The 26547-nt window shown below is 38.9% G+C and overlaps 1 protein-coding gene across 2 annotated transcripts in view; it reads left to right on the forward strand.

Annotated features, from left to right (window-relative positions):
• Window positions 1–2237: 2237 nt before the first annotated feature.
• Gprin3 (GPRIN family member 3) overlaps window positions 2238–26547 on the forward strand; it is a 64444-nt gene continuing 40134 nt past the window's right edge. For both annotated transcript variants that reach the window (XR_011708013.1, XM_027926667.2), the window contains exon 1: window positions 2238–2748. The gene's annotated coding sequence lies outside the window, so the exon portion shown is untranslated. The remainder of the gene's footprint in view (window positions 2749–26547) is intronic.

Here is a 26547-nt window from a genome sequence, read left to right on the forward strand (position 1 = left end):
CAGCCTCTAGAGACTGGAAAATACAAGAAGGAATAACTTGTCTCTTCAGAGTCTCCAGAAAGAATGTACAGCCATAATTGCCTCTTTGATTTTGATGTTAGCCCTAAAAGATCCATTTTCAGATTTATGCCCTCCATAGCTGTAAGATTATAAATTTGTAATTTGATAACTTTGTGGTTATTTGATATAGCAGTAGTAGAAAACTGATATAGTGATATAGTAAAAACAGCCACAAAATAGAATCTGTTATATCTAGCACCTAATGCATGCATAATAATTGAGTAACCTCAGGAAAAATCATTACTTCAGTTTCTTTTCCTATAAAATTAAATTTTATATACCTGTACAGTGTTCCTATGAACACAGAGAAAATTCTTTATATGAGCATTTTGTAAAGTGTTTCATGTTATACAAATGTTGTATGCAAAATTTTGGCTTAATTTTTTTAATTAATTAGTTTATTTTAATTAAGAATATATGACAGCAAAATGCATTTTGATTCATTGTACACAATTGCAGCACAACTTTTCATTTCTGTGTACATGATGTAGCATTGCACTATATGTGCAGTCATACATGTACCTAGGGTAATGATGTGCATCTCATCCCACCATCTTTCCTGCCCCATACTCCTTCCCCTCCCCCTCCCCCCTTTGCCCAAAGTTCCTCCATTTTTCTCATGCCTACCCCATTAGGGATTAGCATCCACTTATCAGAGAGAACATTTGGCCTTTGATTTTTGGAATTGGCTTACTTCGCTTAGCATGATATTCTCCAACTGCATCCATTTAGCTGCAAATGACATAATTTTATTCTCTTTTAATTCTGAGTAATAATCCATTGAATATATATACCACAGTTTCTTTATTCATTCATCTATTGAAAGGCATCTAGGTTGGTTCCACAGTTTAGCTATTGTGAATTGAGCTGCTATAAACACTGATGTGGCTACATTACTATAGTATGCTGATTTTAAGTCATTTGTAAATTTTTCTTAATGAGGCCACAGACTGGAAAAAAAGGCATCTATCCTTCATACTCAGATACTGTAAATATTGCTCCATAACCACTCCTGAAATAAAGATGTTTTGGAAGTTACCACCCAGCATCCTTGTCACAAACTTCCCATCAGCCAAAACAAGTATAATGAATTAATTTGCAGCATTATCTGCTAAATAACCAATAATAATAATAATAATAATATATAATATAATATATAATATAATATATCATATATATATAATATATAATATATAATAATAGCCTATATATAATATATAATAATATATAATAATAGCCTTACTATCCCTTTTAATCCACCTTTAGGAAGTAGTTCTCAATCAACTGGAGCTGGCATAAAAAAAAAAGACACTTATTTAAAAATCCCTGACCTAGTGGCTTAGAAAGTTTGTTGTTTTGGCCAGCCTCAAGGGCATCACCTGGGAGTTTGTTAGAAATGCAGATCCCACTCCAGACCTATGGAATCACAACAGCATTTTCAACAAGATCTCTAGGTGAGCCCTGGAAATTGGTCAAAGAAGGTATTTTGGAGTGATGTGAATCCCAGCTGTGCCCCTTACAACCATAAACTCAAGGGAAGTGTCTAAATCATCTAAGTCTCATTTTCTTCATACACAAATGAGGAATAATACACATCTGATGGCTCATTGTGAGAATTAGAGTGCTGCATATAAGGCGCTGTGCACAAGGCCTGCCAACAAAGACTCAGTTAATAATAGTTTTCCTTATTGTATCATTTTGCACCATCTACAGCGGCTAACCATATTACATATCCATTCATAACTGCTGGAGCTGCTCACTAGGGCCAGTTTCCAAAGCAATCCACGCCTCTTGGGGATAGGGGTATTCTATTCAGTGGAGGACCGTTAGCAATGCCAATTCCAAATACGCAGGATACTGTACGCTGTACAACAAATATTAAACGTCCGGTGACCTCCTTGCTCTCAGATCTTCACCGCACGTGGCTTTGTGAGAAACACGTCCACTAGAGTCTAGACTCAGCCTTGGAGTCTAATGACCTGCAGGAAAAGGCAAGGGCCAGAATTCCTACTCTGCCGCTCTGGGTCACCAGCTCGCTTGCCTAATCCTCTTCTTAACTTTCGATCTGATCTCCTGTGGCTGGTCTCCTTGCAGCAGAACCACAACCTGCTTTCCGCCGCCCAGCTCCCCCGCCAGGCGCGCAGCAGGCGCGGCTGGAACTCTTTCCCCCGAGACCAGTTAGGCAGAGGAGGGGGTTCGTGAGGGCGGAGCTCCGGCGTCCTGCTGCTGCTGTTGCTGCTCCTGCTGCTGCTACCACGGTTGCTGCTGCTGCCGCCGTCACCGCCACTGCCTGCAAGGCTGCAGCCCCTTGCTCGGGTCCTCAAGCCCGGCAGCTCCGGACAGATGGGAGCACCCTGGGCCTGATGGATGAACAGTCGAGTTCGTGAACTCCCATCACCAAATTTGCTCTGCGCCTGGTAGTGGCGGCGACCGGAGGCTGCAACCCAGTGGCGGGGGCTGCCGGGCGATCCCGCCCCGCTCCAGCGCGCCACCTCAGCTCTTTGCATAGTAATTTCAGTTCCTGATCGCACAGAGCTGGCTCCGGGACTGGGTTGAAAAGGACCGCAGCTCGCCAACCAGAGACGTCGGTGTGGCGCCCAGAGCCTGTGCTTAGGATATGCGACGGGAAGCCCTTGCTACAGCGCAGACAGTGGCCCCGCGGCGCCGGGGAGAGCCAGGCGAAAGCAGGTAGGCGACCTGCGGCGTAGGGAGGAGACGCCCCCCCCTCCCCCGCCACTCTGCCCAGTGGCCAACCCTGGGGGCCGGAGCGTTGCGATGTGTTGTATATTGATGGGGGAGGGATTTGGTCCCACATTTTGCTGGGGGTTCCTTTGCCTGTTGCTCTTGTCCCCATCCCATCCTGCCTCGCAGGTAATGAATTTCTCTGCAAGGTCATTGCTGCCTTAAGCTCTCTGCCTTTGAAGGTAAATAGGAGAAAACTCCTGATGTTCGTGAGCTGGGGGATTTACAATCAGTCGGGTCTGCACACTGCGAATATCGAAAGAGGGGCGTGTGTGTATGTGTGTGCGGCATTTTTCTCATTTTTCTTACGTTTATTCCCATTAAGGTCAAAACACTGGACATATATAAGTATTTTCATGTGTGTTTGTGTGTATATATATTTACACATATATAGTTTTTCTTGAGATGGGCGGGGAGAGAATAGGAAGGGCGGGCAGAGGTTGATAAAGGGAAATCATTGTAGAGACCTGTTCAGTGTCTGGAGGTGAACTTTGGAACCACATTAAGTCAAGATAGAGACTAGAGCAGATAAACAGCTCTGTGGATGTGGATTTTCGAAAAAGGTCTGAAGAAGATATTTAACTGATACAGCAGATCTTTATGGTATCCAGGCAAATGGAGAAGATGTAGGCAAAATTTCAGATGCAACAATGGGCAGTGAAAGAGGGGAAATGGAGGGGTACATAGTTGACACTGGGAAGTGAATTTGGGGTGGAGAGAGACAGCAAATGCAGGTCAGGTTTCTAGGGCCTTCTTGAGGGGTATTCAGAGAAATCACTGCCTTTGAATGTAGACAGTTCAAGGTTAAGATGATGTGAATGTCCACAAAGCAGCAGAGGAGGTGGGGGGGGGGGGGAGAAGACTTGAAGGGGGAGGGGAGAAACCAAGCTCTGAGTAGTCACTAAAGTAGCAGCCACCTTTTATTAAAGTGTCTTCTTCCTCCAGTTAAAACTGTGCCTGGATATGCTCGATTTAAATATTTTTCACAACACATTTATTAATGATCCATTGGTCTGTGTTTTTTGTTTGGTTTTTTTTTTTTATTTTTGCAAGGAATCTGGGTCATGGTGGGACTGGAAGAAACTGAAGTGTTTACAACACCAGAAAGATTTGGAGAGAGAGTTGATTAAGGCTCAGCTTCATGAAATATTTACACATCTCTTGCGTGGGCTTTTGTTTGCTCCTGTTGGTGCTGCTGCATATTTTACTTTGATAATGCTTTGAATGTACTTCTCCTGAATGTGCTTATTTTCCAGTTAGAAACTATTCTTTCTTTTCCATTGTGTTCACCATTGACCTGCCTTAAGTAATAATTGTGGGAATAAAGATACGTGAGTCACAGTACAAAGAATAAAATCTTCTCTATTGCTATCCCCAAATGGCCAGAGTTTGCATAAGAGAATGTTCTTTGGAAAGAGTCTTTTTCCCCCCAAGTTTGTAGGTGTTTTGGGGGGTGGGATGTACTGTTGATTCACAGAGAAAAAAGTAGTGATTGCTGTCACGGTCTAGAATATGATATGGTAGAAATTTATTTTGGACACAAAGCAGATGAACTCATAGAGAAATGTGGACATTGTGTTGGATTGTGGTGAGGCTTCACCTCATCACCAACTAGACTTATGAAAATGATAAGAATCAAATCACTAGTGCATCAGCTTCACATACAGAGTGTAGAACTGAAGCAGTATGTGACCAAATCAGTCTCAATTGGAGGGGAGGGGAGATTCCAGCAAGCTGTTTTGAAATCTGAGTGTTTTAATTGCCTCTAAGGACTTGCCCAATACACTTAATTATTTGTTCCTGCAACATTTTCTTGATTATGCCCCAAATAAACTTGAAAGAATATATTTAGATCCATCTATCTCTCACTGTTTGAATTGCTAGTCACAAACTCTGCAGCCTACAGGGAAACACTGATATATTGGTGATGGAATTACAAAATCATAAAATACTGGCCTCAAACAGTGAGGACACACAATTTTAGTTCCAAACTTGCTCTGGAGCTCTTTCTGTGGCAGCTGCATGTGGCCTCAGTGCCCTCATTCATTCACTCAGCCAAACAATTTTCATTCATGCATTCCACATGTATTTTTCTTGAATTGAACATGGCCCTTGAATGTAGAATAAAAGGATGAACAAGACATAGCTTCATCCTACAAAACTTGAGGGGGAGACTGATAGTAAGAGCTAGTTACATGCTATTGCAAGGTGCTAAAGAAAACAGATTATGAAGGTAGAGAGAACAAGACAAGTCTACAGTGGCTCTGAAGGATGAGAGGAACTCACCAGGTGAACAAGCGAGGGCAAAATATTCAGAGTCCCAGAAAAACAAGGAGCTCTAAGTTATTAAAAAAAAAAATGTGAGCTGGGTGTGGTGATGTATGCTGGTAATTCCAGCCACTCAGGAGGCTGAAGCAGGAGAATTCCAAGTTCAAGGCCAGTCTGGTCAATTTAGCAAGACCCTGTTTCAAAATTTAAAATAAAAAGTTCTGGGGAAGTAGTTCAGTGGTAAAGTGCTTCCCTAGCATATATGTGAGACCCTAGGTTCAATCTCCAGAATCAATGAAGAACAGAAAACCAAACAAATAAACACGAGTACATAAAGGTAGAAAGTTGAGGATGGAGAGGAAGACAGGATCTACCTATGAGTCCAGCGGGCAGCACCTCATCTGGTCAGTAAACCTTTGGCTCTGAAGAGGTGAAGTAAATGCATACATATTCAGGCTTTTTATGGTTCCAATGATCCAAATTCATATCCTTCAAATATCTACAAACCATATTTACCTTGATTTATAATCACCTGTTAAAGAAGAAAAATGTTCCTGAGTAAGTCATAATTGAGTCTCATTGACTTCATCCATGAAATGTCTGACCCACTTTGCACATTGTGAAAGTCAAAGAGATTATGAGGGAAAGGAAATTTGAGTTTTATAGAAATGAAATTTAGAAATGCAGAGAATCTTATTTTATAATAAGAGTGTATAGGGGAAAAGATGGGAAATTGTATATACCAAGCATTTACTTGTTCTAGAAAACTGGAAAAAGCAAATGCACCAAGGCATGAAACACTGAATGAACAAACAACTAAATTGGGAGTATTACTTAAAGAGCCCAATGGCCACATATAATTTTTAAATAATTTTTAAGTGAGAGAAATGGCTATAACAATTCCATAGTAATCAATAAATGCCCTTCTGGTACGGCATTTTTAAAACTGCAGGTCTCAAGCCATTGTGAAGTCAGTGACTATGATTAGCATTTTTTTTTTTAAATACAAGAAAGAGCCAGGTGTGGTGGTGCACGCCTGTAATCTCAACAACTTAGAAAGCTGAGGCTGGAAAATCACAATGTCAAGGCCAGCCTCAGCAACTTAGCAAGATCCTGTCTCAAAAAGTAAGATTAATAAAAAGGACTGGAGATGTAGTTCATGGTAAGCACCCCTGGGTTCATACCCCAGGACCCTTCCCCAATATAATAAGGTAAGACAGCATAAAAGAATAAGTACTATTCATGGGAATTTTAAAATTAAGTACTTATATGTGGTACGTAATGGACCGTGATATAAAATATATATATCCTATTATAACCTCATGTTCCAGAAAGTCCAAAGGCTACTGCTTTAAATGACACAAAGAAGAGATGCCGCTACTTTGCGAGATGCCGCTTCTTTGCAAGATGCCAACAATTTACCAGGACTTCAGATCCACAAGTATTTATGCAATATTCTGAAAAGCAAAGTTGCTTCACTGAAAAAGGCAAGACTGTGTCTTATGAAATGCATTCCAGTAAAGTCTGAGAGCAAGCTCCTCAGGGACTGAATTGGTCTGCAAAACTTCAGGAATGAGGGGGAACTTGAGCTAGTTTATGAATGATGGCTGGATCTAGTTGGGCACTGAGGAAGGGGTGGTGACATAATAAGAGACAGCAAAAAATGAAGTGGGTAGTGGGAGGTAGCTTTAAGAATCATTTGGAGAAAAAGTGATTATCAAGTTGGAGTAGATAATGGTAGTGAAATTTCTGTTTAGACTGAAATATTACTCAATGGTTGCTATTATTTTTAATAAATTTAATAAGTTATGCCTATTTAAGGTATACAATAAGATGTTGATATACACGTAGATATACCTAGTTACTATAGTAACTATGGTTAAGCAAATCAACCTATCCATCATCTCCCATAATTACCCATTTCTCACCCCATTCTTCATACCCTTACCCCCAGTCTACCATCAACGGCAAGAGTAATTATAATCTACTCATTTGCTAACAGAAATCATGATGCTATACACTATTTTAAAAAATATTTTTAGTTGTAAATTGATTCAATATCTTTTCATGTATTTATTTTTATGTGGTGCTGAGGAATGAACCCAGTGCCTCACACCCGTGAAGCAAACACTCAATCAGTGAGCTACAGCCTCAGCCCTGTGATACACTATTTTTAGCTATAGTCCTAGTGTTGTACATTAGACCTTTAGATGTTCCTCCTACATATCTATTGCTTCATGTCTTTTGACTTGCTTCTCCTCTTTTCCTCCCTGCTCCCACTATTGTTTTAGTCTCTATTTCTGTATATGTAATCTCGTTTTTAAAGAGTTGTTAATTATTTTATATCTAAGATTTCTCTTCCTAATCCTGCTGCTTCAAGAAAATATGGCTGGAATGGTTATAACATCATCAATCTGTTATGTCCTGCCATCTTTTTCATTCTTTTGCAATCATTTACTGGTTGAACCTTAATTTAGTTGAATTTGATAGTTGAACTGTTGAAGTTACGACATACACGGCATTGCAGCAAGATAATTTCATTTCTCAGAACACAACTACAGTCACTGTCACAGAGGGTGAAAGGGTGCTCAGGTGACCATCCTATTCTCTTTAACAAACTTCCTCCCAGGAAAACTTGATAGAGGCAAAGTCCTCTGCAAGGCACTGACTGCCCTATGAGTATGTGCAGGTCACTGGGCTATGCATCCCAAAGGGAAGAGGAGCATCTACCATGTTTTCTTTCTTTCAATTGTTGTATGACTTGTCCATCTTCTTAAATATTTAAATGTGCTTATATATATATTTTAAGAAATGAGCATCCTTGTGTTTTGCCATAGGTAGCCTAATAATTATTTTGAGAAGACAAAATCAGAAGAAAGTCTTTGTGCTTCTGAAAACTTTATTGGCTTTCTCAATATGGTGATGTTGATACCCTTGAATGAAACTATACCTTTAACCAGAAGAACAGTGCCAGTTAGACTCATTGACTTGAATTAGTTGATTTGGACAGCAGTCAAATACAGAAATTTGCATCCACACACACATATCCTGGACACCTCTTTCTTTCAACTTCCTTTTCCACATCAGAGTGTTTCAATTAGTGATAATCTAACTTTTTGGCGTAAGAGTCAAGTTTGAAATAATAAAAACATGAAAAGGTTGCATTTGAATTGGAAAGACGTGTGTATGTGTGTGTGTGTGTGTGTGTCTGTGTGTGCGCACACGTGTTTCTTACAGTTTAAATTACTTACTGTCTTGACTGCCAGAGAGAAAATTATTCACAGCTTTTTAACTGGGCATATTGGAGTTGGCAGCACAGTAACAGCTTTCTAATTTTTCATGCCTGTAATTTGATTGTTGCCTTTATTTTAAAGTTAGCAGCAAAATAGGGGGTCCAAATTATTACTAGCAGGCACTAATAACTGATCCTTGGCCATAGGTTAAATGCAATTGACCTCTTGAATTCAAATCCAAATCCAAATCTGGAGGGAAGTTTAGAAATCTGTATTTTTAGAGGTCCCAAAAGGATTCTGACAGCCAGATGTGTACACTATCTTGAAGTCCATGCCTTTATTTACAGGGAAATAAAATGGTTTCAGATGAATTCCTGGGAACTTAATAACTTATTCTAAGTCACTGTTGCAGCAGGTGCTAAAATCCAGAATTCCTCTTGCTAATTCTTCACTGTTTCTCAGATAATGAGAACAGGAACAAGACCTCAGAGAACCTCCGTGGGGATGGAAGGAGAATCAAGTAACTTATGCATCCTTCCTCCAAATTGAGAGTCAGTGTGGTATATTCTTCCAAATGACAGTGCAGTCATCTCCATCTCTGTCTCAAGGGTCTGATGTGGCAGAAACATTGCAGGAATCAGCTGGGTGATCTGAAGCAAGACAGGTTCTTATACATACACACTGATTCTACTTAAAATTTCTAAGTCTTGGATTCTAAACAGAATGGATACCTGAGCATCTGACAAGAAGATTGGATTAATTAAGATTTACAATCTGTAACTCTTGCACAATTAAAACCCCTGGGGAATGGGGGGACCCAAAACCTGGAGAATAAAAACCTACCAAGTCACAGGCATCTCCAGGGACCTCAGCTATGTTACTAATTCAGTAACAGACAGCTGGACAGAGATCTCCAAGGCTCCTTAAAAAAATCACATTTGCATCTAGTAATTTTGTAGAGAAAAAAGAGTTTCGGAAAAATCCTTTTTTAACCATGAGTTACAAATAGCGCATCAAAGTGGGAGATATAGTTTATGGGGAATAATCACATACTTTATGCTGTTAGATTCTTGATTGTTTTTCAGGGATATTGATTTCTAAATAGGCCAAAATTAAAATAACCATATTTTGTCAATGGGAGACTCTTCTCTGTCTTTATAATGTACAACTTTAGTTAAATGAAACCCTTGAGGGAGTAAAGTGTTTGTGTTAACTACATTTCCTGAGTTGAAGTTTTTTCTAAAATGTAATAGCCTGTGCCTGTATGTCTGTCTTAGTAAGTCTAAGATGTCAAATATTATTAAGATTCAGAATTTTGCATTGCCTCTGGGTTTTTACTCTGAATTATGGCTCTGTAGGACAGGGATATGAAATATAATATAGGTTTTTTTTTTCATTTTTATTCCATGTTATAATGTGCTTTCCCATGATAGACTTTTTAAAACTATTTTAAAATGCAAAATGTATTTGGTTCAATGTAGGTTCCACTTTTAAGTTTGCCATTATGTCATTTTAAAGTTCTCATTTCTTCCTTCTAAATTAATTTCTCAATCTACTCAAACATGTATTAAAACTCCATTATTTCAGCAAACCCTCCATGATTCTTAGGACCCATATATAAAACTGTTTCATACATAGCATGAATTTTTTATTTACACTTAGTTGCGTTGTTCTTTAAGAATGGCTTTCCTTGGATTATTCTATAAACTATTTCTGCTTGAAAAATGCAGGCCAAAATGGAGCAACTAGAATTTTGATTGCTAATAAGAACTTTAATCAGAGGTAAAGCTAGTAAATGAGAACACATTTTCACCTGCATCCTTGGATGAGTAAAAATTTCTTATTACAAATGGGTGTGAAGAATTGTTCTTGTTTTCATGTCGAACATGTTCTGAAAGCAGTCAGAGAGCAGAAATCTGTCAATGTCAGGGTCAGGGGCTGAGCTGTGATTAAGGGGCGGGGGGTGACTTTATAATCCCCTTTCACATGGGGAACCATTTCCTGTCTACACATGGGAATTCTCAGAACAGAACAGATCTTTGCCACAAGCATCTGAGAGACTTGGTACCCTTGGTTTAATCTGCCAGGATTTCAGGTTTGGGAATGTATATACCAGCTCAGAAACCGAAAACTGGCAATCTGTGGGCCCAACAAGAAAACCTTGGCCTGCAGGAATTTATGTGCAATTAAGCCAATATTTAAAAATCAGAAAATCTGTTGTACAATGAAACCCTGGCCCACATTCTCTAGGATGGAATGGAACCACAGTTAAGTGGTACACAGTAGCTTCACTGCTGACCCTATTTCTCCCTGTGGTCTCTTTGACCTTGAGGCTTTGCGTGGGTCCCTTGTACTCTGTGTCTTCAAAAATACTGTTACATAGCTAGAACCCATAGGTATTGAGCTTGTGAATTCTGGACTAGGTGTTCTGTAAGTACCATCAAGTTCTAAAATTCTATGACTGTACTCATGAAATTGATGTGTTCCCTACAAAGCAGAGAGAATTGTACTGAATACAGTTAAGTCCCATAAATAATAACTTTGCCTAAAAAGTTTCCATCAGTCAAATATGTAGAAAGTTCCATCACTACAAATTGAGTTGAACTGGTCTGTTAGCAGCAGAATAGTGAAGTTTTTGTTTGTTTGCTTACTTTTTACTGCCCGATATGTGGCAAATGTAAAAAATATTAACTGTTTTAACAATGATTTATTTTTTTTCTTCACCTTAAGGACCCATGAGTAAGATTTTACATTGAATTGCTTTACATAGTTTTAAGTGCACCATATCTTTATATACAGCTCTTTCCATACATACCCAACTTGCATAGCCTCCTGAAAGTCCAGTTTTTCAATTAATACTGCATTGTATTCAGCAAGAGTAGCAGTTGAGCTAAATCTTCAGGAGTACTGTCGACTCCTATCTCAGTTTGTGGCTATGTGTGGACAGCTGTGAAAAGCTCATCCAGTGATGGCAGCCCGCTGCATGCACAGCCGTTCTTGGAGGTAGTCAGATCACTACAGGGTCTGGCCCCTGGACTGTGAAAAACTGCTTTTTTAATATGGCTAAAAATGAAGTGACTACTTCAGTGTCAGGGTTGATTTATTTGTGCTGCAAATGAAGACAAATGTCCTTCTGAGATGCAAAACTCAAGCCCATGTCTTCAGTAGAGAGAGCTCTCTGAAATCTCTCCTTCTTTCTCAACTTCTGCTGCCACTTTCCTTCCCCGCGCACGCTTCACCGTGTGCCACCCCCACATCGTGCCTCCTACTTTACTTCTAAAAACATCCTCTCATCTAATTATTAATCCTTAAGTGGCGGGTGCTTCAACAGCTTCGCTTGGAGAAGACAGCGCTGAGAATAGTATCAATTGAAGCTAACAGAGGACACAGTGCTACCTTAACTCCGTGCTTTCTTTGGAGAGTGGCATTTCCTTGTTAAATGATGAATGTTGATAATATATAAAATGTGTTGATAATGTATAAAGGACCGTGGTGCTAAAGGTCTTTAGGGATAAAGTCATTTCCTTTCTTGCTTTTTTTTAACTTAGTTTTACTTATGATTTTTAAATAACACAAATTTACTTACACTGAAACTTCTCTACTTTGATAAGGAAACTATTCTTCCGTTCCCCTGGTGGTTATTTTGATGTTACAAAACTATAATAAGGGATTTTTTAAAAGATCATCCCTCTGGGGTTTGTGGCTTTTGAGTTGGGAGTCTTAAGTCTCAGGGATGGTCAGATTTAATGACCTGAATTGGATTGGCTTGAGGGTTCCTTCTGCTTTAAGAATTAGAGAAGCATTTCTCCAACTAGAAATAGGAATTTATTTAGAAGATGATGTATATAATTTGAAGTGTGGCTGGCAGGAGGCCCTGATTTAAGGAAGGCGTATTCCTTGGATCATTTAGTAAATCTGTATTGAGCACTGGACATGTTCAATAAACCTTGTGCCATGAGCTAGGGATTCAAAGTTGAATAAAACATAGTCTGAATGCTTAAGTAATTCCCAGGCTATCGGAATAAACTGATTAATAAATATGACTCATCAAAGTTAGAATGGGCAGTTTTCCTGGTGAGGATCTGAAGGAATTCCCCTGTAGACAAACAAGGGTCCCTCCTCTGACACTACTGCCCACCCCCATGGGCTCGCTTCCTTCCTGTAGGCCCCAGTCATTCAGCTTCATTTCCCCTCCTCCTGAGCTTTACCACCTGCTCGCCACACCTGGGTTTCTTTCTTCCAGCTAGGCCACCCTGAAAACTAGAAGTCCTTCTCATCCTATTCTTAATGCTATAAAAAATAAATCCTCCAACACACGTGTTTTTTTTTTTTGCTTCATTCTGCTAAAAACAAGTAAGAAACAGAGCAGATGAAGTGACAAAGACGAGGCAGGTATATGATGAAGAAATCTCAGGCATTTCTACCGGCAGCTCGTCCACTTACATGAAATTCCTTCCTCATGAATTTGCTGGAACCTCAGTGTAACTTCATCTCCCAGTTTTTCTCAGTTCAAGAAAACATCTCTGAGTGAGATGAGTGAGAGTGACATTATCACAGAAATAATGATGTTAGGAAGTTAGGATAACAGACATTTGAGAAAACTCTAAATTATTCCCTTAAGAAATGTTTGGCTGTCACTGATTCTTTATCATTGTCATAAATTATTTGTGATACATGAGTGTGTTTCAACACTGTTTAAGGGCTGCGGGTTGAGATGTTTGCTTGGACTCTCAGGGATCACCTCCACCCTTGGGGGATGATCTTGAATCCTCATTATTGGCGGGTGGACCAGACCAGGATGCTGAAAATACCCAACAGTTTCCATGGCTGCTTTTTGAAGTGCCCCAGTCTCTCTTGCTATCTTTTTTCCCTGAAGAGTTGCTCATAACTCTTTTGTGGTCCTTCTCTCCAGGGCCATGACCTGGAAGTTCATGTAGTAATTCATGCCTCCAGAATGCCTGGTGAGTGATTCCATCTCTATATTTACCCCAACTGGGAGGAGAACCTCTTAGCCTTGTAGCCCAGAAGGTTAGTGGCTCAGGAAAAATAAGAAGGGATAGGATCCCCCAATTGTAGAGAAAAAACAACCAAACACATGGTGAAGGAGGCGTAAAAGGGATAAAGAGGGAGCAGGAGGCTAGTGGGCATTGCTTGGGCACTTTGCTGCTTTGGTTATAGGACATAAGACAGCTCATTTGGCTTTATCCACCTGCTTTCCAGAACAGTGGGTGACAGATGAACTACAGATCTGTAGAACTCTTTCAAAACTTCGTTCTTCAGGCCCCCCTTGCTCATGGCATTCCACTAAACTACCATGTTTTATTCAAAGAAATCTATAAGGTTTGTACTATTCCAATTTTAGAAATGAGGAAGCATTAAATAACTTTCCCAAGATCTCACTGAAAGTAGTTGACAGAGCTGTGAGTAAATTTCAAGTCATCCAACTGCAAAGGCCACAAGTTTTTCTATGCCACATGTAGTATTCTGTGGAGTGGCAGTGATTTAAAAAAATAATAATAATAACACTGGTCAAAACAAGAGGCATAGGCAGGATTTTATGAACTGCTCTCTTCTGTCTTGGATCTGTTTTCATGTTGCTTTAAAAACAAATGTGAAAGCTTCTAAATCAGTCATAGGACATTTTTTAAACAAACAGGACATGTTCAAGGGCAAGCATTTTAACTTAAAACTCTATAAATCATTGTTTAGGCAATAAAATTGACAAACATAAATTTTATCAAAATATCCAGGTAACACACATGTTCAGCAAACAACATTTTTTTGTTTCTCAAAAGAAAAAGTAAGTAGATTTTGTACAGTCACATGCATCATGCATAGTGGGCACACACACACACACACACACACGTGGATGTACACGTGCACACACACATCCACAATAAAACCAGGCATGTGTTTTTGTTTAACTCTATCTATGGACTTTGTACTCAGAAACTATTTATAGAACTAGTGTTTCCGTGATTGATGTTTTAATCATAGACATTCATTTACTTATGAAAGTTAAGCAATTCCCTCTGATAGCTTAGAGCTAAGTGTTCTAGTTGAAAATTGAAGACAGAATAAAAGGCACAGGAGACCCATCTAAGACAAATTTTATCTTAAAACCATATTTCTAATGTATGAATAGTACTTGATAGGAGGATAAATATACCTATCTGTGACCGTTTTGAAGATAATAATTCACTATTTTTGAAAGTCATAATTTCTGCTTCTTTTTTTTCTTTTTAGTTCTCTAATAACAAATTGATTTTTTTTTCTAGTTAAAAAAATTGGAGAGAAGTCATCCTTAGGCATTAGTCTTACTAACTGGGTCCTTGTCATTTTTCTAGAATGTCTTTGCTACCCTGTGTCATTTCAAAATCCGAATTCTTTGTTCCAAGAGGTACCAAAGTGAAGGGCATTGCTTTTCAAAGGCCAGGAGATTTTCAACAATGACTTGTGACATGATCTTATGTAGTACACAGATTGACTTATTGCTTATGTCTTTATTTTAATATGGAAATATGCTGAGAGTAAATGTAAAAATACACTTTTAAAAATATGTGCTATGAAAACATATACAACTGTCACAACAGCCCCATAATTTCATAGATATTATTTCTCAGTACTAGGTGGGTATTTTTAACTGGGGCATCAGTTAATGTCAGTTTGATGAAAAATATTAAGTAAAAAAAATAGTTTAGATAAGGAGCACAGAAGGCAAAACTCATGGAAGTGGTAAACAGATGTCACAGTCTATGAAAGTGGTACAGAGTCAGGTCATTGCCGAAGGCACTTCAGGTTCTCTCTACAGATGAGACAGTGAAGCCAAAAATTCCTAAAATCAATTTAGCTCTAATTGCCTCTTCCTTTTTTCCCCCATAGCCTTGCATTTCTCCCCCACCCCCTTTTTTTCTTTCTTCCTGACTTCCCTCTTCCCTCTCTCTCTCTCTCTCTCTCTCTTTCTTAACACCCCTTAATTTTGGGCACATTTTCTAGTTGAGAAATCTTCAGCTTTTTTTTTTTTTTACAAGTTACACCTTTCTTACCTCCCTCTCTCATCACTGCCAAGCATGTATGTTTTAATTCATTCACAAATGAATTTATTAAACAATCGTTGTCCAGAAAGTTTACATACTCAGTAACATGGGCGTGCAGGAAAGCTACAGAGTTCTATGCCTTTCCCTTCTTCCTTTGTTAAATGAGAATGCATGTCTGTTATTCACATTGAAGCAAAAGTCCTTGAAAGCCCTGGACTTCTGCCATAATCTTTCCTTTGTCCTTCCCGGATGGTTAAGAGTTCTTCAGTAGAAAGTCTCTTCATTGATAAAAAGCATTATTGAGGTTCATATTACAAATTTAAAACATGTGTTGCTGCACATTCTGAATGAGATTATACATGAGAAAAGACAAATGGGGTTTCTACTTTTCATAGATAGAAATATCTAATTCTTGGGTCATTTTAAGTGCAAAAGGGAAAAGATTAGTATTTTCACGATTTGAGGATAGAGGGTAATATGTCTTTTATCAGTTAGCAGTTTTTAACAAGTCTGAGTCAAATAAGGAATTTCAACACTTGTCAGTATTTGGGGTTTTTTAAAAATCAGCTACATTGAGAAGGGGAATCAAGTTTCATTAGTACTTATTGTTTTTTCATATAATTTATGCCAAAACAAGTGATGAAAGTATTACTATTATTTTTATATTTGGGGGGGGATTTTTGTCTTTGAAAAACGTTGCTAAATGTTTTTAAAGTATAGTAAGTTAAACTGTCACAAGTACCTATGTAATGTCAATATATCTGTTTTATGCTTGCCAGCAATTCATGAGCTTTGAATTGGTGAAAAGGATATAGCTGTGGTTTCCTGCTGGAGTTTCTATATAATAGTGAGAACAGCATGAGAGGATGCAGTTGGTTGTGGTTGTTTGCTCATTCTTTGCTGCTCTTTTCTTTTCTGTAAAAAACAGGAAGCCTAAATTTGTTTTTTACTTAGTTCAGTTGATACTCAGTACGGACTTATGTGTGTGCTAATATGGGTGGATGTAAAGATTAAAAATAAAAAACAGGTATCCCTGTCTTTAAGGACCATAAAATCTTAGAAAATTAAGTAAAAAATGAAGAATTTAAACAAAGAACTTGAATCTCTCAATAGCAATATTTATTTACTCTCACTGCAATACCTTGTAATAAAAGTTGATCAGTTGAAATTGCTTTCAAATTTTTAATGTTTAAATTTTATTATAAGTAAACACAACTGTCCAAGTATCATAACATTAAGACTATTTCAAGAAAGAGCTAGTGAGCTCAGGTGATTTTTAACTTTAATTATTGCACAACAGTTCAAATGAGTTTTGTATTTTTCTCAGGTCATAGACCAAACTCCCAATTCCCAGCCTATTGATTTTGAAGGGAATTAGGCAAAAGAGCATATTCAAGCCTCTATCTCAAAAACAAGGTAAATAAAATCATGTACTTAGGCTCAGTAAATTAGTACCATTTCATTTCATATCACCATAACTTTTTAAAAGGTATATACAAAAGAATATTTGTAATCAAGTATACTCCGAATAGGAAGGATTTGATGGAAGCCATTATCAGGGAATATAAATAGTGATATGAAATAATGCATTTATTGTAAGTTCTAAACCGTACACAATTGTGGGAGCTCTGTGGTTGCTTTTGCATTTACTGTTGGCCCTGATGTCATCATAAGTTAGTAGAGCTGGTTGAAAATCAAAGCTGGATTTGAATGGGAGCCAAACAAGGACCAACAAACCTGTAAGACAAACTGAAACCCATAACGACAAACCAGAACCTGTGTTTGAATCATGCCTCCTCCAAAGTCAGTGACCCAGAGCACCGTAGGATCTGGCACTCTGCACTGCAAAGCTGTTCACGCACCTGGCTCAGAAGCCAAAGGAGAGACCTGGTGGGAGGCAATAGTCCAGCAGCCTGGCTGATATCTGTCACAGACCAGGTGAACCAGAGGTCGGAGAGCAGAACTTGTTGTGCCACACAGACCTTCCGAGCATAGCACTGCTGTTTTCCTGCTACCTTCCAAACCTCATGTAAATTTCCCTAGGAGCCAGCTGTAATGAAGAACCATTTAGGAAAGAGAATTCTGGGAATGTGTTTTCAGCCGACCTAAGCTGACCCCTACAAAACCACCAGAGAAGCTAGCCAGTGACAATATATCAAGAAGTCCCTTGCACTTGAGTTCTACTAGAAACCCATGAACACTGAATACTGAAGGATTCATAATCCATTCTGTTCATGGATTGCATTTAAGAGGTTTTTTTTTTTTCTATAGACTTCTACAGTCTCCAGCAATTTTCTTCTATATACAACTGTACATCATTGGTTTATTTCTGTTCAAAAACTGAAGTTACAGAAGGAGTAGCTACAAAGTTCCAAGACTGATGTCACCTAAATCACCCAGTGCCTCTTTTCCTTGTATGTATCATACAGCACATGGCACCTGGCTAAGTGATGTGGTGACAAAGGTATTCTCTGCCACAGTAGATTCCTGACTCCATTTTTAGATTTCTGTAGGTGCCACAGAAGTTCCTTATAATGCAATGTTATAGAAAAGTGCAAGCTCTGTTAGAAAGATGCTGCATCCCAGTGTTTCTCTTATTTCTTTGTTTTGTTTGGAAATCCTTGCTAGTCAGGATGTCCACACTGGTGCTGTATAAAATGCCACGCTCACCAATGATGGAGGCATCCAACCAGATGCTGGAGCCAGCGTTCATACAGTGAATGGGGGGCTGGCCCGGGCATCTTCAGAGAATTTTTCTATTTTAAAAATTGTCTTTTCAGTGACTCTCAACCCCCCCCCTTTTTTTTTAAATCCCAAATCACTTGATAGCTTATGTTTACAGGGCAAGTACCCTGCAATTGCAACTTTCTCTCTCTCACCTAGAAAGCACATTTAAATGAATCAAATTTGTAAAATGAATAAATAAAAATGATCTTATGATCTCTTACGTACTAGTAAAAAAAAAAATCTTGTCTTTTGTATGAGTACAGGAAGTTCATCAAATATTTCACCATCCCAAAAATAAAACTGTTAGATAAGTTCCCAGAAAAACAAATGAAAGGGAGGAAAATGTATAGTTTTATTTAAATTTCTTTGATAGTCTAAAATTGGTTAAAAATTAGGCAAGGGTTGGGGTTGGGGTTCAGCAATAGAGCACTTGCTTAGCACGTGCAAGCCCTGGGTTCAATCCTCAGCACCACATAAAAATAAACAAATAAAATAAAGGTATTGTGTTCAACTACAACTAAAAAATATTATAAAAAATTAGGCAATACTAGATTAAACTTTAGATGCATTAATTGTGTTACTGAATGTGTTGGTGTAATCTGACCATACGGGAATATTTGCTTAAGTAGAATGTGTTATTTGCCTATTGTTGCAAATTCTTACACTTGGGATGGGGTGGCAGAGCATCATATAGATAAATAGGACCAAGACTTTTTTCTTACCATAAAAGAATCAATAGTCTAGTGGGAGACATAATACAAAGAAACAATTAAAGGGAAAGGAGAAGTACTGAGTGTCGGCTTAATATGGAAGGGAAGTTATTATGGTTCTAAAACTATGAAGCTGTAAATTTTTGTCCTGCACTACATGCTTGGAAGGGCAAAGACAAAAATAAATCCCTAACAATTCCAACAATACCAAGGGTTGGCAAGGATGTGAAGCAACTGGAACTCTTTTGTGTTGCTAGTGGGGATACAAAATGGTACAGCCACTGTGGAAATACTTTGACATTTTTTTAATAAAATTAAAATTCACTTACCATATGACCTGGCAATTCTATTCCTATTTAACTAGGTGAAATAAAGAATTATACTAACACAAAAATCCTATTTATAGTGGCTCTTTTCCTAATCACCAAAAATTGGAAAAAAAAATATCCTCAACTAGGAAATAAATAGTCACATGAATGCAAGGAAGCATTGTTTTTGCAAATAAGAAGACTGAACTATCAATGCACACAGTTTCAAATATACTATGCTAACCAAATATGCTAACCAAAGAAGCCCAACTCAAGCAGCTGTGTGCCTTTATACTTGTATGATATTCTGGAGAAAACAAACCTGAAGGTGGCAAACGGATCAACAGTAAGAGTGAAGGAGGGTTTGACGACAAAGGCTTAGTCAAGAATTTCTTTAGGAGGTAACCAGGCTGCAGGTGCTCCTGGATTTACAATGGGGATATCTCCTGATAGATCTATTATAACCTGAAAATATGGTTCATTTGAAATGCATTTAGTGCACTTTGCCCTACTGACTACCAGAGCTTAGCAACACAGCACACTGGTTGTCCACACTGGTAATGGCAAGGCTGACTGGGAGCTGTGGTTCTCTGCTACTGCCCAACATCTCAAGACAGTGTAATATCACATAAATCGTTAGCCTGGGAAAAGATCAAATTCCAAAATTTGAAGTATGGTTTGTACTGAACAAGTATTGCTTTAACACCAATGGTGGAGTCAAAAAATTATACATCGAGGACCATCTGTGTTCTGAATCTTGATTGTGGTGGTGGTTAGGCCTATGCATTTGTCAGAGCACATAGACCTATATGACAAAAAGAGAGTAAATACAACCAAATGTTTTAATACTTTAAAAAAAATTCAGCCTAGAATTACATTCTAGAATATAGCATCCATCTGGTTCTGAGGTCAGGAAACAAGCCCTATGGAGAAGATGCTCGCCTTGTGCCCTATTTAAATGGGTGAAGGAAAGTGCCACAGGACTTTGGATGTCAACTGACAGTTCTGTTGCCTAAAATAATGTCAAGTTAACCACCCGATGCAAGTATATGTGAATAGTGTGTGTATGGTGTGTCCTCTACTGCCTATGCAAGTGGGGCATGCCACTTATCTCCTCACTCTCAGGATCACAGACTCCGAAAGAAGTTAGTTGTTCCAGTGTTACTCATTGAGGTCTTACTATATAAGAAGTGCTGCGTGACACATTCTGAGGGTGAAATACTGAACTACTTAGAGTCCCCAGCAAAAAGTGGAGCTAATAACTGAGCATGAGAGATAAGAAATGTGCCTCCATAACTGTAATTCAATCAGATTATGGTAAATCCTATAATCGAGGTTCCCTCTCTGTCCTATGGCTGTGGAGAGGAGGAAGTCATCACTTCCTGCCAGGGGTATCAGTAAAGGATTATTTTGTGGAGACTGGCATTGATTCAGAAATTTGTAGATTCTCTATTCTTTGAGAAACAAATTCCTTCTGCCTTATTTACTTGCTTTCCCCCTCATACACAGCCAGTGGCTGAAAAACTGTCGATTAGAATTAGTTTCGTTTAGAATTAATGAATTAGTTTAGAATTAATAAATGACAGAAAGAAACAAAGAAAGGACAAGACAGCATGTTCAAAGGCAGAGAACACATTCCAGAGGACCATGCCCATGGCAAAAGCTTCAAGTACAATTCTGGGAGTAGCTCATTTTGGCTGGAGTATAAGGGGAGTACAGGAAGTAATGTTCTAAAGTTATATTGGACACAAATGGGAAAGTACCAGGTTAAGCAACTTGAACTTTTTTTTCAGTAGAAGTCATCTCTGAAGGATTTTGAAATGAGCAATGTGACCAAATCTGTTTTGAGAAGATATCATTTGATGTAATCCCAGCAACTCCAGAGGGTGAGGCAAGAGGATAGCAAGTTCCAGATCAGCTTGGGCAATGTAGTAAGACACTGTCTCAAAATAAAAATAAAAATGGCTGGGGGTGTGGTTCAGTAGCACAGCACCCCTGGGTTAAAGCCCCAGCACCACACACACACACACACACACACACACACACACACACACAAGATGTCATTTGGCAGTGATTATTAGACAGTGACTATTAGTTGTTACATAAGCTATGTTGGAGCAAAGCAGAGAGAATGTGTCTGAGATAACTGCACATCAAGCATGACTTGGTGATTGCAGCTGTCATGATATTGCACTTAGAGGGCAGGGGTCAGAAGAGCTCCTATGAAGCCCTAACCTGGTTTCTAAACAGTCAGACAGATCATCTAGGTTTCTGGTTTCTAGAAGGTTAATGTGGAAATTTTAAGAAATGATATCTTTGGAAGCTTTGTATATTTTGGGGTTTTTATTATTTGAAAAATAAAATATTTAATCATTTTTTAAGCTTTGTATATTTTAAAAACCTACATAAAGATAGCAGGTATTGTTATTTGAGTGTCAACTATTGGAAAGAAAGTTGCAAGTATTTCTAGCAGAGATGAGAGAGGAATTGATAACTCTGTGGCTCTAGGGGTGAAAGGGGTCAAAGCTGTCAAAACGACACAAAATTTGACTAGGAGAACACAGAAATAGAGATCTCAAGAGGGAAAGTTTACTTTGGCAGAATGATGTCAACTCCAGTGTTGAACATTGCATTTGGGTCACCGGCACAAGAGGCAGGTTAGATATCTGGCCCACTCTTTAGAGGATGGAGGAAGACCAGGAAGAGAGGAAAAGAAAGAGGCCTGGAATTGAAACCTTTGAGTCAACACCATCAGATAGCCTAAAAGATATATAGACAGGAATGAAGAGTTCCAAAACAAGAAAGTTCCTAATGAAACCCGTATTTAGCCATCAGAGAAGGAATGTCTGAGCTAAGTCCACAAAGGATCATGTGAAAAACAGGAAGGAAATCTGCAAAGGAAAACATCAGGGAGAGGTGACCAGCGATAAAAATAATGCCAGGAGATCAATGGAGATGAGGAATAAAATTCCATGTCCTCATCTTAAAATTGAAAAAATAATACCTTTTTGCGGGTTTGTGGAGAAAAAGCAAAGGACGGTGCTAAGTGCCATCTCTTATGTGGTAGGCTTAAAAGTAGGGGTTATTATTAGTATTGTTATTGAAAATTCATTCTCATTTTCAACATCCTTGAGGGATTTAAAAAAATGTAACCCAGACCTTGGTGAGGGTTATATGTAGAGTTGCTTTTTTTGGGGGGGATAAATCATAGGCTAAATTTGCTGCATAATATCATCTCCTGACCTTTAAAGGGTAAAAAGCAGTTCATCCCCAGTTTCAGAAGAGCTGTATCCTGTTCTGACAAGAGCATATTGTTTTTCAGTAGCTCTCATGCAAGTGTCCATGGAAAACTAATTTCCTTCATCCAGGCTAAAGTTGAATACTATCAAGGTACAAAGGACAACAGCAACGTGTTCATCAGCCTTCCTCTGCCCTAATGTGGCACAGATGACAGCTGAATTCCAGCCCTGAAGGTGGCAGCAATGTGCATTTATGAAAACATAATTGTGAACAGGAAAAAATTAAATAGAATATTGGTTGGTGTATACACTTCCAAAATTTATTATGTACCAGTGACCAAGATAGCATAGAATAATCATCCATCTGTTTGTATCATATTGATTATTTTTTAATTTTGATCTAACAGGCTGAGCCTCTGCTTGATTCCAGCAAGAGCTAGTTTGCTTTTGCAAAAATAAATTTAGAAGCCACCTTTCTTCCAGTATCTCATATTTCAACTTTCTGAAATCAGTGGCCTTAAAAATGCATGCAATTAAGGAGTCACAGTGAGAAAGCAGAAAAGGCCCAGGGACATCTGCAAAAATATCCAATGCAAGAAGCGAGATACAGTGTTATTTAAGGACCTTTGTCCTTGATGATACATTATTCCATATGTTCAAGTGATTCATCAAAAATCATGGTCATTCCCAAGATAATTGATAAACACTTTTTTTTTTTTGGTCATCATTTGTCACGTGTGTTGGCCTTACACTGAAACCAGTGAACATTTTCTTCTATATTTGCAAAAGTCAGTCAAAATTAAGATTATTAAATCATTCCATCAGTCTTCTTAAGCTTAGGATTCACTATGGTTTTCCCAATACTTAAGAACATTTTTGTACAGACCCTACTTTTTTTTTCCTCTTTCATTTCACATTTTATTTCATGGAGTCGTTCATTTTTCACTCACTTCAAGGTACAGGGTTTTAAAATAATTTCTAAAACTAAATCTAATTATTTAAGCTGGCATTGTTTATTCAGAATGTACTTTTGATCTTAGAACCATATTTCCTAACTCACACCCAGCTCTTTTTCTTCACATGCTCTGTAAATTCCAGACAACAATGGACCACAATCTATACTTTTTTGTCTGTAACCTTTGCTTAGGCTCATCCCTCTGCTCAAAGGCTCAGCTTTGAAAACCCAACTCAAATCTTTATGCTGTGCTAAGAAATAGCACACAGTTCAATTTAATCAGTTTAGATAAATTGAACCATAGGGAGCTAATTTCTATAACACACCACCTAAATTTTTCTGTGGCTTAAGGAAATAAAATGTGTGTATCTAAGTATGTGTGCATTTATATAAATATAGGTATAAATCTTCCCTGAAATGTTCAATTTTGGAGGGCAACAAATTTTTATATATCTTCATATACATCTCTGTATAGTTCCCACAGAACTTATAATGCCCTATTATACATAGGAAGTCTCACTATATATTTAATGAATTCAGTTCAGTTTTCCACTGAGTTCAGTATTGAACATTTGAAGATTAGTAGACTGGAATAGATTTTTTAAAAATAATTTGCTTTGTGAATATTTTTATAGCTCTACTTCCAAATCATTTTAATATCAACAGTTGTTTTTTAAGTGTCTTGATATCTTTATTATAATAAGAATAAGCACATATATTCTCCATCAGTACTTGGTGAATATATATAGAGGGGGGGGGTGGGGGTGGGGGAAGAGAGTTTTCTACTCTGAATGTCCAGAAGCTTCTGAAACTCAATTCAAGGAATGAAAAAAAAAAAAAGGAAGTTAATGTGTAAGGGAGGGGAGATGCACATAGGAAATGAAAATAGACTTTGGAGTCCCATTCTAAAAACCATGGAGAAAAAACAGAAAAACTATAGAATTTCTTATGTAAGCTTGGAATGTGATGAGGAGGAATCTTAGAGGCAGAACATAGGAAAGCACTGGTAGAGGTGCATTTGCTGGGAGGGGATCCAAAGCTAACAGAAGACTAGGAATCAAAACAATGAGCCCAGGGTGTTGGGCGGTCTGAACACCACCTACCTGATAGTCTCACCTGTGTGCCTTCAATAAGATCATCAACAAAAGCCATAGTTCCCATAAAATATTGTTACATCTTCCTAACTGGTGTTCCTCCTAACTTTTGCTTCATTTCGCTGCTACTCAAGCATTGCTTTTCTGAATCTTTATTCTTAAGAATTTTAAAATTTGTATATATTATGTGTATATGTACATAATATATATGTTATATACTTATATATACACACATACACACATACATCCATACATAAAATTGAATGGCCTCTACAAACAGGATAATATCTAAAAGTTGGAGAAAAGGATATGTTCAGTTATGGGAAAAAAAAGTCAAAAGAGCTAAGAATCTGAGTAACTGATGAAGTCAAGCTAGAAAATGATTCATCTAAATGAAAACAAAAGTATTATTTCTTTTTCCCTGGAGGATAAATTAAGTAGTGGGAGCAGCAGAGTTATACATTTAGGCAAAAGAATGGATGGTCTAACAAGCTACTTGTCCATAATAATTCCTTCCCAACACCAAGTTCTCTTCTCATACAGGTGATAATTGAATAATGCCCCTTGGGAATAATTATGAAGCAAGGAGATACGCATAGGATAGATTTAGGAAAAGTAAAAAGAAGCATAGTGTGTGATGAAACAGGGAAGTGAGAATTTCACAATGCAGCCTGAAGTTTCTGAATTTTAGAATTAAAATGTCAAAATATAGACCTTGATATTTGGATTATTCTGGGCCTATGGAGAGGATGGGGTGAGGAAAAGAGGGGATTGGAGTGAGAAAATAGACCTAGTGATGAGTTTGTGTTAGCAAGAAGGCCCAGGTAACTCTCCCATCCTCGGCGCTATTAGTTCTGCTGCTACCACGGCTACCACGTGGCCTGTGCTACTCTCTCTTGCCAAAACTGTATGAGAAGGATGTGCTGACCCTGTGTGGCAAGTGCTCTCAGCCTTAGGCACCAGAGTTAATTTGCCTGAGGCCACCCAGCTAGTAAGTGGCAAACAGCTGGTGAACCTAAATCCTCTGATACTTGGAGGCACATTCTTCACCTCTCTGTGTCAGCTGCTGGTCATTTCCAGCTTCCTGCCTCTGTCCACGATGTTTCTTTTGTCTTAATGGCCTCCTTCCACCCTCCCTGCCCCTCACTTGGCTAGCTCTTCATCCTTCAGGTCTGGGCTCAGGTGTCATCCTGCTCAGCACACCTTTCCTGGAGCCTCCTCATGTGGGCCAGGTCCCTGATCTCACAGTCTTCAGGTGGGAACCCTGTGAGGGCATCTGTCATAGCACCTACCACACCCTGGTACCGTTCTGCCTTATCTTGAGAGCTTGCAGCCTTTGGCCCCTCCTCCTCCTTCACATTCATGAGGCCCAGCTGACTTGACCTCTTTAATAAGAATTTCTAAATCAGTTCCTCCCTCCCTATTCCTGATACCAGTTCTCAGGCACCATCTGCAATTGCCTTGTGAAAGATCCTTCCACCTCTAATCTACACCTGCCCCCACCACACCCTTAGTGACTGCCCTTAACCTGGTGCCCTCTAGTCTCGCTTTGTCCTCACTTTAGCCCTGTCTCTTAACAGATGGCTGCCTTGTGACACCCAACAACTCTTTGTTCCAGCCCCACCCCACCCCCGGCCACTCCTCCCAGCAGTCCATCTGTGCATCTGTTCATGTGTTGTTCATGTGCACCTGAAATGCCCTCTCCTCCCCTTGGCAAACTCAGCCAGCTTTGCCAGTGTTTGCATTCAGAGGCCACGGTAGCCCCTCTGCTGGACACAGCAACAGCATGTTCTCATCACACCCTCTGCCAGCCATTGTCACAGGGCTCACTACCTTGCACTGGTCTCCCTTTGCTTCTGCCTCCCACACTAGATAGGAGCCTCCTGAAGGCGAGAGCTGGGAGATTGAGCCCACTTGTACATGCTCTGACCTGTTTAGTGCTTACACTGTTCCTGCAGCTTTTGAGTGACCAGCTTTGCAGCAGATCTCCACTGACGCCCAGGGAAGCCTTCTCTGATTGCAAATGTTGGAATGGGTCATTCTCTTGTGTTAAAATCTCTAGCACTGAAATGGCCTTCCCCCTAGCAGATGTCTGTGAAGGCAAGATTGAGTCTTGGCTGTCTTTGTGATTCTTTAGGACCTACCACAGACCTGGCCCATGGTAGATGTTAAAC

This window comes from Marmota flaviventris, chromosome 7 (assembly GCF_047511675.1).
Source record: "Marmota flaviventris isolate mMarFla1 chromosome 7, mMarFla1.hap1, whole genome shotgun sequence".
Lineage (NCBI taxonomy): Eukaryota > Metazoa > Chordata > Mammalia > Rodentia > Sciuridae > Marmota > Marmota flaviventris.